The following is a 15,531-nucleotide window of genomic DNA, read 5'->3' on the forward strand; positions in this document are numbered from 1 at the left end:
AAACACAATAGAAAACCTCTGGAAAATCAGTGGTGACAAAGTTATGGCCAAGAAACCCACAATAGTCAAGAAACTGTGGAAGAGTGGACCAAAATTACACCAGAGCAGTGTGAGAGACCAGTGATGTCCTGTGGCCACAGATGTGCTTAAGTCGTTCAAAGAAATAGCCTGTACACTTCCTACTGATTGGTGACTGTTGTTATTGTTAGAAAATGAAGTTATAATCTTTCTCTGTGAAACAGTAATTGTTTTTTTCTAATTATGAACATGACGTTTCGGGGAAAAAAAAGGTTTTATGTTGATAAACTTTGGATCTTTTGTAAAACACTGTTATAGTGGCATAGTTTATCTATTACAAAAAAAATTCTTAAAAAAGCAAGTGATCATACTCTAATTTTGATCTCCAGTGTATGCATATGTACATATGCCTGTAGTTGTACATATTTGTTTATGTGTGTGTTTATGGGGCTCATTGAGACTCTTTTGCCCAAGGCCCAAAAAATCCTGGAGCCTTCCCTGTGCAGAGGTATCCTACACAGTGCTTATTTTACTGAACATTTTTACATAATGGCATTGGGTAACAGTTGTACAGTATGTCTTGAAGTAATGACCTCATCTACTACATTACGTTGTCCAAAAAAGAACGTTTAGTAGGACAAAGCATAGCAAACCAAGCAGCTATGTTTTAATGCACCAGTCCTGGTTTATAAGGGAAAATAATTCTTGCTTAGGAATTCACGCACTGTACACATAGAAAATGTTTTGGCTTTTTTTTTTTGCTTTTAGTACTGAGCTTTGGCCATCACTAGCTTTTTCACTGTGGCTTGGCATACCTGATCATATGACTCAATAATATTGATAATACTATATTTGCTGTTCTGGGTGATTTATATTAGTGGTATTATTTATCATATGCCTAGCAGTAACTGAGGAAGCAGGGCGACGAGTGGCAGCATGGACCTTATGATGTGAGACACCCTTATTGTTACGGCCACCGAGGCGGGCATGTAACAGAATTTGGTGAGTGGACCCCCTGCACCTGGGCTTACCGTGGAGGGGCATGACTAAGTGGCTATCTGATCTTCTCTAGAGCCTCTGTTGGTGAGGTTAGGCTTGTTAGCTGCCAAGTATTACTCCTAGGCAGTTTTGGAGTCCACAGTGGTTGACTTGAATGGTGTCAGACAGGGAAAAGTCTGAAAAGTTTACTAAAGTTGAAGAGAATTTTGCATTTTGTGACAAAATCCTGACGTCCAGGATTTTTTTCAATATTTTTTTCATTTTCAGCACACCAAAATACATGGAAATTAGATGAAAATAATCAAACAGCTGGGACTCACATAGCCCTGAAAACTATATACTGGCCCCCATTAATTTATAGAAAACAAAAAATACTAACCTCTCCTCTTTCCCTCTCTATTCTAGTCTCCACAGCCAGGACCGCCACTAGGAATTTCAGGGCCCCATACTGGCAAAATTTTCAGGCCCCCATGAGACTCTGCCCAGGCTCCACCCCAGCTCAGTCACCATCCCTCAACCTTCCACACTCCCACCGCCACCGCAACGCCCGGGTACTACAGCTAGTATATACATAAAAAATATATATAAAAACACACACAGTCATTGCCAAAAGTGTTAGCACCCTTGAAGTTGTTCCAGAAAATGAAGTATTTCCCTCAGAAAATTAATAAAACACCCTCTACACTACCCTTCTCCATAATACACCTTCTACATCGCTCCTCTCCATAATACACCCTCTACATCGCCCCTCTCATAACACAGATCCTACACCGCCTCTTTCCATAATACATCCTGTACACCGCTATCCATAATATACCTTCTATACCGCCTGCCTCCATAATACACCCTCTACACTGCCCCTCTCCATAATACACCTTCTACACTGCCCCTCTCCATAATACACACTCTACACCATGCCTTCCAACGCCCATCCAGCTGAATCAAGACAAGGACTGGGGTCGGCAGACCCCCACCACCTCCAGAGATCATCCAGCTCCTGTCTTCAGTTAACGGAGCACTTACCTGTCTCTGCCAGCTGGCGATTCCTCACCACCTCTGCGGCTTTATTTTCCTGCAGCAGTGTGGTGAAGTCACAGAGTGGTCTCCTCATCGTGCTGCTGCACACTGGGACGTGGGATGGTGCGCCAGCACTCTGCTCTGTTCCACTGACCTTGCCTTCAGCAAATGGCTAATTTGCATGCGTCGCCTCTTTGCATGCAAATTAGCCATGTGTAGTGGCTAAAGCAACATGGCCGGGCCCCTCTGCAGTGGCTGTGACTGGGACCCAGTAAGGATGGGGGCTCGGCCGGCCTGCAGCTTAATAAAAGTAAGTAATTACCCCGGGGATGGCCAGGCCTTCACCGGGCTCCAAATGCCACTCAGGGTTGTCATGCCCTGTTGGTAGCCCTGTCCACAGCATGTGGTCTTCAGATCTGCACAGCTTGGCAGATAGGGCAAGATAATGGTGAAATCATCGCGCCTGTTGTGTCAGAGCTTAGATGCCTAGGGAGAACGATGGAGGAGGGAGTTGACAGCTACCTCTTCTATTATTGCTTTCAACTGTATTTTCATTCATGATGCCGACAGAGTTAAAATTGCGATGCCAGGCAGGGGCCCCCAACTCATAGGCACTTTAGCAGCCAAGTGGTGTGCTGCTATTGGCAGTATGCCAATATCATTAGCATAGTTTGAAGTGACAATGTGAGGACATGGAAAGTCCAATTTGTGAATTCAAACTATATAACCTCAACATCCTAATAAAGTAGAAACAATTTAGAAGTATAAGCAGTTTTTGATGCTTTTTTGGTGTATTTTGTTGTGACCACAAATGGCATGCTTTTCCTTCCCCAGCAAAGTCTATGAGACTTCAGATTTGCTGTGCACATATTTCTTTTTTTTTTGGGCTGCATTTTTGTGATGATCACAAAAATGCAGCATGTCAATTCTTTCTGTGTTTTCCCTGCATTTTTCACCCATTGGTCATAAAAAACACATGGTCAAAAAACGCACCAAAAACGCATAAAAATTGCATGCATTTTTTAAGCATTTTTGCCACAAAATGTGGGGTTTTTTTGCCACACGGTGCATTTTTTTTGTTACCATAGCTTTATACACATACATTAGCTTTATACTATTTTAACAATAAGTTCTAGGAGACCTCTTTTCTTTCCTGTTTTTGAGCATTGAGCCACTAGTGTTGAAAAAAAATAGATCTTTTATCCTGATCCCAACCCCTTCTCTCTAGCACCGCCCTTTCCTCCTTTTTTCTTCCCCCTTCTCCCCTTCCTTTCCTCATCTTTCCTCCCTTGCTTTCTAGACTTTCCCTTTTTCCTTTTAGGTAGTTGGTGATATGTGAATTACTATATTTAGACCCTTAAAAATTCGGGGGTATTTTTTGTCTTTATTTTCGTATGTTCACAGACCCCCCTCCTTTTCCCAGTTATTGTTTAAAATCCCTCAATAAAAATATGAAAAAAAAATGTAGACTACAGTTCTGAGTTATTATTATTATTATTATTTATTATTATAGCGCCATTTATTCCATGGCGCTTTACAAGTGAAAGAGGGTATACGTACAACAATCATTAACAGTACAAAACAGACTGGTATAGGAGGAGAGAGGACCCTGCCCGCGAGGGCTCACAGTCTACAGGGAATGGGTGATGGTACAATAGGTGAGGACAGAGCTGGTTGCGCAGTGGTCTACTGGACTGAGGGCTATTGTAGGTTGTAGACTTGGTGGAAGAGGTGGGTCTTGAGGTTCCTCTTGAAGCTTTCCATGGTAGGTGAGAGTCTGATGTGCTGAGGTAGAGCATTCCAGAGTATGGGGGATGCATGGGAGAAATCTTGTACGCGATTGTGGGAAGAGGAGATAAGAGAGGAGCAGAGAAGGAGATCTTGTGAGGATCTGAGGTTGCGTGCAGGTAGGTACCGGTAGACTAGGTCACAGATGTATGGAAGAGACAGGTTGTGGATGGCTTTGTATGTCATTGTTAATGTTTTGTAGGAGGATAAGGCTGCACATCTAACTTAGATAATGGTATAATGCCTCAAGCATATGGAAAAATATTGGAATATACAATGAAAAATGCTACTTGCTAATTTGAACATGTGAATAATGAAATGCATACCTGCCATGAATATTAGGAAAAAGGAGATATTTAGCAATCGCATTGATCAATGTAACTGAGCCCCAAGACCTCGTCAAGGTATATCTCTATATTGGGGTCCCTAGCTCTGTGACCCTAACTGTGTGTCATCTCATTGTAATTAAAAACTGCTGTGGGTGGAGAGGGGTAACTAAGGACTGTCTTAAATAGGAGATGGAAAAAACATGGCCGAAAGGGGCGGAGCTGTGTTCACATTCAGAAAAAAACTACATATAACTGAATAGGATAACTGAAGTGAGCACTAATATATATATATATATATATATATATATATATATATATGAGTGCAAGCCAAAACTTACATACTATAGGAGGATAAGGCTGCACATCAAACTTAGATAATGGTATAATGCGGTGAGGTTTTGGACCCTCACTGATCTCATAGTGATAACTTATTTTATGGACAAGAACTTCATGGGAAAGATTTTTTTTTCGATTGGTTGAGATCTTGTAAGGTAATTACTGTATATTCTAATTATCTGTGATTATTTAGCAAAAATTTTTACCAATGTTAAAAATAGAAGCTTTGGCTGAAGTGAGTGAAGATAATATATGCTTTTGAGCCTGACAGCAGAGAATTTGATAGGACCAATATCATTGCCAAATAAATCAATAGTATTTGATACTGGATTGGATCTTAGGTTATGGTGATTGGTTCTATAATAAAGTTTGAGTATTATTGATGATAGTTGAAAAACCTGTCCAGTAACTTTTGTAGTATTAAGTACTGTATAAATCCTTTAGAGCCTGCAGGAAAACTGCAATTTTTTTAACAGTAGAAAATATAAAATCCCAATGTTAAGCTCCATATTTTCATCCAGAATGAAGCACAAAAGTCTTCCGATATCTCCAATGCATGGGGGTCAATAAACCTGTGCCTAGCATTACGGTCTTCTATGCACTTAGCAAACTCTATAGAGTCAGGGAGAGAAGAATATGAGGTAATCTAGGGAATACTGAAACATGTATTTTCATAGCAGAAAAAATAAACTAGATATTGTCACCAAAGAATACACTATAAGAGGGATAACACTGTAAAGAAGAATAGTTCAGAGTAGTGGAATACCTTGTATGTATGATAAAGGTCCAGCATAGAAGAATTAGGTATTCGAGGCAACTTTTTGGCAGCCTAAAAGGCCAGTGGCTGATTCCTAGATTATGAAGACTTGGATTTAAATGGTTAGGTAGTCCCTGGAAGTAGCTGATGATACTCACTAAATGGGGAGTCAGGACCTGTCTCCTCCATACATCTGTGACCTAGTCTCCCGATACCTACCCACACGGAAATTCAGACCCTCACAAGCTCTCCTTCTCAACTCTTCTCTTATCTCCTCTTCCCACAGTCGCATACAAGATTTATCCTGCGCCTCCCCTATACTCTGGAACGCTGTACCCCAGCATTTCAGACTTTCAGCTTTGATGGTGACGATTGACTTCACCATCCTTTATGGACTTTGGATTCAATTGAGTGTTATTTATTATCTTATGGTGTAGGCGCTTTTATTGCACTGCCATCACTATTTATTTATACCCTCAGCTCCTTATTCTTTATGAGCCTTGACAGGGTTAATTATCCCTGCTATTGTGCTCTAGTTCCCTCCTTGCCTCCGTGGCGTTTGGTGTTTTTCTTGCTGTATATGCTGGATATCAGTAGATTATATAAACTACAGCAATTCCCCTTTGCCGAAACCGGAAGCTATTTGCATGCCTTGATGTGCTGTGTATATATATTTTTATTGCTCCACGTTGTATGGGCGGTGCTTATCGGGCATCAACTAGGGGTGTCACCTGACCTGCGGTGGCACGCCTCTGCTACAATACAATTGGATGGGGAGTATTTTGAGACAAGGAACTGTGAGGTCCGATGAACCGGATATGACCTCACATGTTAGTACCTGCTGTTCTCTCTTATCCAATTGTATTCTATGCGTTCCAAAGTGGAACGCGGAAGTCTATGGGTCACATGACCGGACGTGACTTCAGACGCTGATACAGTGAGTGCTAATGGAGGATTGTGCATGGCAATTTCTACTGCACAGCTGAAGCTAAATAGGATTAGTAAATGGGTATAAATTGGAGTGAGGGATCAGTGTCCATGCACCACCATTTACCTGGACACTTAGGTTACTCCTTTTGATCCCTGCCATTGCAGGTTGATCATTCTCTTTTGGTCTCCCCTGAGGAACTCTGGTCATTCAGAGGGAAACACGTCGGGAGGACGTTTTTGGTTGTTTTGGTATGGTTGCGGGGCAGACAACTCACTTGGGTGCTGCCCTTGTCAGGGCGGAAGTACAATTACAGGGGCACGACAAAGGTTGTTATTCCATCTCCCAACGCCTTACCCCGGTTCTTCCAGCCTGTGACCAACTGTGGATCGGTGTGTCTCCTTACCCTTGGAAAAGATCTGGGTGAGATCCTTCTAATATGTAGCCATTTGGCACGTTTGTTTTACTGCACTATTTATACTATTTAAGTGAACTAATATCTATTTTATTAATAAATTAAAAGTTAAGTTTTAGTCCTTGCTATTATCTCTGCTAAATTGGACTATTGGGCACTATTTTTCTGATTATCAGATTCTGCTATTGTACTTGTAGACTGTGAGCCCTCGTAAGCAGGGTCCTCTCTCCTCCTGTACCAGTCTGTGTCTTGTATTGTTCATGATTATTGTACTTGATTTTATGTATACTCTTTTCACTTGTAAAGCGCCATGGAATAAATGGCGCTATAATAATAAATAATAATAATGATGATGATGATGATGATGATGAATCATGTGGGTTTTGATGGTACAGATCTGATTCAGTTAGAGCAGGGGTCTTAGATGTGTACCAACTCTCTGATAACAGTTCTAACAAAAACTTTTCAAAAGTGTTTGGTATTCGTGAGTGACACAGTCATGATCAATTTTCATGGAAATGGATATGAATTATAGACAACAAATTCTATATATACTATGGTTTTTCCTTTTTCTCATAATTATCAGATCTGTTCACATGTGAAAGAAAAGTCTGCGATCAGATATCTGTAATATACTTTATACCCAAAAACAGCATATTAAGAAAAGAAAAAAAAACAACTTCAGCTCACCGTACATATACTCATCTCAGGATGCATAGTCCAAGGCGGTGCAAGGAAAAATTGTAGGCGCATATATCAATAATGTAGAAGAAGCTCCAGCAAGAAGTAATAACAGCATAGATATGTTCTCTCAAACACATATAAAGTGTACGCCAACTGTTCTTAATTTTTAAAAGTTTTACAAAAAAGTCATAAAACTTGTACAAATTAAAATTGGTAGACATATACTTTCAACATAATTCTTAATCCATCAATTCAAAAACTACTCATTCTGACCTTCAAGTGCATAGATGTGGAAAATAGTTACATTACTTAGCTGTTATAATGACGACATCTCTTTGAATGGCTGTCTTGTCATTATCCAAGAGCTAATAAGGGAATTTTGCTTAGAATTTAATTACGTTGAACTGTTTTCATCTGTTGGTATCAAGAACCTAATACATTGCCTCTATAATTAGACATTCATCACAGTTTCTAACTAAGAAAATTTGCCTAAGAATGTATTTGCATGTTGGTATCACAACCAAGTCATTTATCAGTATCATCAAATGACTGCTTTCTTAAGGTGGCTTTTCACACTGCAACATCGCAAACGACATCGCTGTAACGTCACCGGTTTTGTGACGTTACAGCGACCTCCCCAGCGACATTGCAGTGTGTGAAACACATCAGCGACCCGGCCCCTGCTGTGAAGTTGTGATCGCTACAAATCGTTCAGAACCATTCTTAGGTCCTTTGTTTCCCGCTGTGCAGCATGATCGCTAGAAAGTCTCAGTGTGTAAAGGGGACTTTACAGCGACTTCCCTTTCAAAAAGCTGCTTTACAACGTCCCCAACAACCAGCTAGGTCGCTCTGCAGGTCCGGATCGCTGTTGCGTCGTTGGCCAGATCTGCCTGTTTGACAGCTCACCAGCGACTCAACAGAGACTTGGGGAGGTCGCTATAACGTCACAAAACCAGTGACGTTACAGCGATGTCCTTTGTGATGTTGCAGTGTGTAAACCCAGCTTTACGCTAAACACATGAGTTCGATCAGTCAGTAATTAGGGATGGACAAACTTTAATCTATTGTTTTCAAACTATTGAGATCCAGGTTTCCTAAACACTTTGTACACAGAGGCCCAGGGTCTAGAACACAATATTGCTCCAATCCCACAAGATGGCATACAAGAAAGGCAACCAAGACACAAATGAATCAATCATGCACCCCAGTGACATAAAAAGATGTTCTTGGTAATCACATTTATTATAGAAAAGATGGCATGGGGAAATAAAAAAGCAGCAGCAAAGAATAAGCCTATGATTTAACTACAAAAACAATTAAACATATTATGACCAGATAATGTTACTCATCTCCATGATACAATATACAAAAGAGTCAGGGTCAAAACATTTCTACAGTAAATAAATATATGCCTGCTCAACTTCCGGGCTGTCAGTCTCGTGTTGTGTGTCCTATTAGGCTCTTTTTTCTTATTTTCTTTATCTGTTGTTCCAATACACACAAAGGAAACAAACATGTGTATAACAAAACGTGTGTAATAGCAATAATTTTCAGGGTTTCATTTTCTAGAACAATGTCAAAGGGTGCCAACACTTCCAGCCATGATGCAAGAAGTACACCTGCGTCTGAGTAAATTAAACATTGACAAATCCCCCGGGCCTGATGGCATTCATCCACGAATATTGAGGGAATTGAGCTCAGTAATTAACAGACCACTGTATCTCATTTTTTTAGACTCGCTTGTAACAGGGTTGGTGCTTCAGGGCTGGAGAAAGGTAAGAGGGTAGATCCAGGCAACTACCGTCCAGTAAGCCTGACATCAGTAGTATGCAAGGTTTTTGAGGGCATTTTAAGGGATGACATGCAATAATATATTGCAGAAAATAATATAACTGACAAACAGCATGGATTCATGAAAGATAAGTCGTGTATAACCAATCTGTTGGGGTTCTATGAGGGGGTAAGTGCGAATCTGGATATTGGTAATACAGTTGATGTGATTTATTTGGACTTTGCAAAGGCATTGGATTCTGTACCACATAATAGCCTTAAGCCTGCTTTACTCGTTACAATTTCGCATACGATATCGTATGCGATTTGCAACGCCCCCATCGTATGTGCGGCACATTCAATTTGTTGAACGTGCCGCACAAACGATTAACCCCCGTCACACGTACTTACCTGTCCATACAACCTCGATGTGGATGGCGAACGTCCACTTCCTGGAGTGGGAGGGACGTTCGGCGTCACAGCGACGTCACGCGGCAGCTGGCCAATAGAAGCGGAGGCGCGGAGCTGAGCGGGACTTAAACATCCCGCCCACCTTCTTCCTTCCGCATTACCGGCCGGGAGCCGCAGGACGTAGGTAAGATCTGTTCATCGTTCCCGGGGTGTCACACACTGCGATGTGTGCTACCCCGGGTACAATGAACAATCTGACGTTCAATTCATGAGGAATGAACGACGTGCGTGCGATGAACGTTTTACCGTTCAATCGCAATCGCACGTAGGTTTTACACACTGCAATGTACCTTACGATGCCGGATGTGCGTCACTTACGACGTGACCCCGCCGACACATTGTAAGATACATTGCAGCGTGTAAAGCGGGCTTTATACTAAAGCTTCAGAAGCAAGGACTAGGGGAAACTATATGCAACTGGGTAAGGAATTGGCTAAAAGATAGGAAACAAAGAGTAGTCATAAATGGTACATTCTCTAAATGGGCTATAGTCAGCAGTGGGGTACCGCAGGGATCTGTAATAGGACCGATTCTTTTTAATCTCTTTATTAATGACCTTGTGGATGGGATTGATAGTAAAGTGTCAGTCTTTGCTGATGACACCAAAATATGTAGGATATTAAAAACTGACCTTGATAGTACAATATTACAAAAAGATCTGGATAAGATTTCAGAATGGGCAGATACTTGGCAAATGAGATTTAATGTTGATAAATGTAAAGTAATGCACCTAGGACGGAGTAATCCTATAGCTGCGTATACATTAAATGGAAGTAAACTCGGGACTACAGAACAGGAGAAGGACTTGGGTATTCTCATTACAAATAAGCTGAGCAGTAGTACTCAATGTCAGGCAGCGTCTGCTAAAGCAAACAAGATTTTAGGGTGTATAAAAAGAGAGATTAGATCCCGGGATTCCAATGTATTGTTACCCCTCTATAAATCACTTGTAAGGCCACATCTGGAATATGGGATCCAGTTTTGGGCTCCACATTTTAAAAAGGACATTCAGAAGTTAGAGTCAGTTCAAAGGCGGGCAACTAGACTATTACAAGGAATGGAAGGCCTCACATATGATGACAGGTTGAAAAAGTTAGATATGTTTAGCTTAGAAAAAAGACGTCTCAGAGCAGATCTCATTTATATGTATAAATACATGTGTGGTCAATATAAAGGACTGGCACATGACTTATTTCTTCCAAAGACAGTACTAAGGACCAGGGAATACATCATACACTGTGAATGGAAGAAAAGCGATTCCGGCAGCTAAATAGGAAAGGATTCTTTACAGTTAGAGCAGTCAGACTATGGAATGCCCTACCACAAGAGGTAGTGATGGCAGACACTATAAAAGCTTTTAAAAAAGGTCTGGATGATTTCCTCAGTACACACAACATTGTTGGTTAGAAGTGACTTAGTGACCAAATGTAGAACTAGTGGAGGAGGGTTGAACTAGATGGACCTAGGTCTTTTTTCAACTATGTAACTATGTAACTATGGTATAAGAGGGTCTTGGATCTCCTCATACCTAACCGACCGAACTTTCAGCGTCTCCCATTCTCACACCACTTCCTCATCTCGCCCCCTATCTGTCGGTGTCCCCCAAGGCTAAGTTCTTGGACCCCTGCTGTTCTCCATCTACACCTTCGGCCTGGGACAGCTCATAGAGTCCCACGGCTTCCAGTATCATCTCTATGCCGATGACACACAGATCTACCTCTCTGGACCTGACATTACCTCTCTACTAACCAAAATTCCACAATGTCTGTCTGCTATTTCATCCTTCTTCTCTGCACGATTCCTAAAACTTAACATGGACAAAACAGAGTTCATTGTCTTTCCTCCTCCTCACTCATCTCCTCCAACAAGCCTTTCCATCAAACTTGAGAGTTGCTCACTCACCCCAGTCTCACAAGCTCGTTGCCTTGGAGTAACCATCGACTCTGCTCTATCCTTCAAGCCGCACATCCAAGCCCTCTTCAACTCATGCCGATTACAACTCAAAAATATCTCCCAGATCCGTGCTTTCCTTAACCAAGAATCTGCAAAAACATTAGTGCATGCCCTCATCATCTCCCGCCTCGACTACTGCAACCTCCTGCTCTCTGGCCTCCCTTCCAACACGCTTGCACCCCTCCAATCTATCCTAAACTCTGCGGCCCGCTTAATCCACCTCTCCCCTCACTACTCCCCAGCCTCGCCACTCTGCCAATCCCTTCACTGGCTTCCCATCGCCCAACGACTCCAGTTCAAAACATTAACCTTGACATACAAAGCCATGCACAACCTGTCTCCTCCCTACATCTGTGACCTAGTCTCCCGGTACCTACCTGCACGCAACCTCAGATCCTCACAAGATCTCTTTCTCTGCTCCTCTCTTATCTCCTCTTCCCACAATCGCGTACAAGATTTCTCCCGTGCATCCCCCATACTCTGGAACGCTCTACCTCAGCACATCAGACTCTCCACTACCGTGGAAAGCTTCAAGAGGAACCTCAAGACCCACCTCTTCCAACAAGCCTACAACCTACAATAGCCCTCAGTCCAGTAGACCACTGCGCAACCAGCTCTGTCCTCACCTATTGTACAATCACCCATTCCCTGTAGATTGTGAGCCCTCGTGGGCAGGGTCCTCTCTCCTCCTATACCAGTCTGTCTTGTACTGTTAATGATTGTTGTACATATACCCTCTCTCACTTGTAAAGCGCCATGGAATAAATGGCACTATAATAATAAATAATAATAATAATAAGTAAAAATTATGTGCACACTGACTAGAATTTATTTCCATCAACTTTCAGAAAAAACAAATACTTTATTTTTGTTCTCTCTTTAAAAAACATTTTAGTCTGAACTGCAAGCCCCGAAAGCACAGTTGTCTTCACTTCTTCGTCAGGCATGAATCATTGTCTTTGTAGGGCTTCTTTAAGGAGACCAAGCAAGTCATAGTCTGATGGGACAAGATCAGGATGTTGTCACCAATTGTGGACGTTGCCAGGCATGTGGCTCCTTAAAGGATGGCACTTGTGAAACCTTCCTTCAATGTCTCCATTCATTCATACCCACTGCTTCACTACAAAACATTGTCTCCATGCATGCTGTGCACAAAGTTTTTGGTGAATATCAGCACCAGGCAAACTCTCAGATGGCACAACATGAGTCACTAAATACTACTCTTGTTTTGTACAAATCACAAGTTGGGAAGCCATCGTTTTCTCCACCGCAGTCACAAATGAGCTAATGTAACACATTGAAAACTAAACAGCAGTGCTGATAGGATACCTTTGCCAACACAAGTTTTAATATAACCAGATTGTTCCTAAATTTTGACTCACCTTTGTATTAAAATAATTTTCTATGTTAAAAGACTCCACACGCTTTAAGGCAGAGGTGTATCTAGGCTTTCTGGCACCCGGGGCAAGACTTCAGTTTGGCACCCCCCCATGTGACCAATCATTCATATGTGATTTGCACACTCACAGTCACATGATGGCGAGCTGCTCTTAATAATTTAATTCTCTTAATGTTTAAAGAGAAATGTGACGCCCTGGACTAGTCAGGTCGTCCTAGGTAGTCACACACACACACACACCCCCTCCCCGAGTAGGTGACAGCAGCCAACCAAGAAACCCTTGTCACCACCCTCCAGGTTTGATGTCCACACCAGGGGGCGGAGCCAGACGGTTGGCTCCGCCCACCGATGAGTTCACAGGCCTGGAGGCGGGAAAATGACACAAGTTCTAGAGCAGTGTGAAGAGTAGCCTTGACAGTGAAGGAGGGTGGACGAGTTCAAGGGCAGACCTGTGACCAGGCCTGCCAACAGTCTACTCAGGTGGCTGGGTCAGAGCCCAGTCACCTTTAGCAAGGAGGCAGACGGTGGTGGCTGCCTGCAGGAGCTGGAAATACACCCGGTGGAACCGTAGGGACCGAGGTCGGGCGGTGGCCCGCTGGTACCGAACCGGGGAACCGATTGGAAACCGGAGCACCAGGAGGGGTACTCAGACCCAGTACAAAGCCCCGAACTAACAGGGCCAACTCAAATCAACTGATTGAGGACTGGACTTAAGGACCTATCCCACACAAGACCCGTTAGAAGACAACAGCCCAACCATACAGGGTAAAGTCACCACCAAGGCATAAAGACCCAAAGGGCCAGCGTCTGCTGGCAAACAGGGCTCTTCCGACAATCAGCAAGCTGGGGAGTGGACTACCGTTGCTTAGGCATAGGAGTCAAACATTCATATAACAAGGTGCAGGAGAAAGGCGGAAACCACCAACCCGTTCAGGGAGAAGCTGTAGCCGACTGCAGGCCCCATTCATCATCCCGTTTGGCTTACCAGAGACTCCAGTGTATTGTGTCATAGTGAGTACATCAGTGCCTTTGGGCCGCGCACCGCGCCACACCACACCAGCATACTCCCGCACCGCTCCCATGCCTCCGCACCTCCCCCGGGCCCCCGGGACCATCAGTCCCCTACCCACGGAGGGGTTAACACCAAGCTGCACAATACTGTCCTAGTTGCTAGTTAACAGCAGCAGTGGGGTCCATCTATTCACCACAACCCGTGGGTGGCGTCACAAACTTACATCAAAAACCAAACCACCGCGGCCCCGGCCGTGGAACCCCCCGTGAAGTCCTTGCTTGTAGCGCCAACCCCCTTGTAGAGCGACGTGATACCCGGGTCCGTGAGGCACTCGAGCCACCACCCACTGTACGAGCACGGATCCGAGCGGCTCGGCGGTTGCAGCCGAGCCCGCGGGGCATTACAGAAACATATGAAGAAAAGCCAGTTATCACATGGAAGTATTAAAATCACATATGAGTGGAGAGGCCATATGACTACTGGAACCAGAAACAGCTGAATCCTGAGAGGGAGTATATTACATGCGGTTATGATTGGGCTACAGTGCTTAATTTTATAAGTAAGGGAGTTGTCCAGGTTTGAAATGAAAATCTACAATTACTATGTGACTGCAGGCTTCTGAATTCTCACAGTGTGCACACTGCCCGCTGTCAGGATTCTCTGGTGCCGATGGTCAGAGTGGAAGGTCACAAAACTGCAAGTATGTGATTTACATATATGTGGTCATGTGCTGACTAGACATGCATGGCCTCGCTCAAAATTAATTGAGTGAGGCTGGACACATCAAATCAGAATGTGGCCAGAAATATAAAAATCTCATGCTTGCGCTCACATAACCGTCTACTCTTGCTACTGGCACCGGAGAATCCCAAAAGTGTGCAGAGCATGCATTGTGAGAATTCAGAAGCCTGAAGTCACCTAGAGTCATTGCAGAATTTCATCTCAAACTAATGCGGGCTTTACACGAGACGAGCTATCGTGCGATGCATCGTCAGGGTCACAGTTTTCATGACGCACATCCGGAATCGTTCACGACGTCGTCTCGTGTGACACCTCCGAGCGACGCAGTACCGCTCACAAATCGTAAGTCATGTACTCGTCGCTCACTTTTAAAAAATTGTTTAATTAAAATGGCGCCGGTTGTTCATCGTACCCGGGGCAGCACACATTGCTCCGTGTGACACCCCCGGAACGATGAACACAGCTCACCTGCGTCCCGCGGCTCCCGGCGGCGATGCGGAAGGAAGAAGGTGGGCGGGATGTTTACGTCCCGCTCATCTCCGCCCCTCCGCTTCTATTGGCCGGCGGCTGTTTGACGTCGCTGTGACGCTGAACATCCCTCCCACTTTAGGAAGAGGATGTTCGCCGCCCACAGCAAGGTCGCTCAGCAGGTAAGTACGTGTGACGGGGGTTTCACGACTTTGTGCGATACGGGCAGCGATTTGCCCATGACGCACAAACGATGGAGGCGGGTACGATCGATCGTGAAATCGCACAATCGGTCGTCTCGTGTAAAGCAGGCATTAGACAAGCCCTTTCCTTATACAATTAAGCAATGTATCCCAATTCTAAGTAAAGGGGTCATCCAATCTTACAATTTATGAATTGTTACTTGTGTAAAGGATCAGAGCTAATAACAGCACCAGAACCAGCAG

Source organism: Anomaloglossus baeobatrachus, chromosome 1 (assembly GCF_048569485.1).
Source record: "Anomaloglossus baeobatrachus isolate aAnoBae1 chromosome 1, aAnoBae1.hap1, whole genome shotgun sequence".
Taxonomy (NCBI): Eukaryota; Metazoa; Chordata; class Amphibia; order Anura; family Aromobatidae; genus Anomaloglossus; species Anomaloglossus baeobatrachus.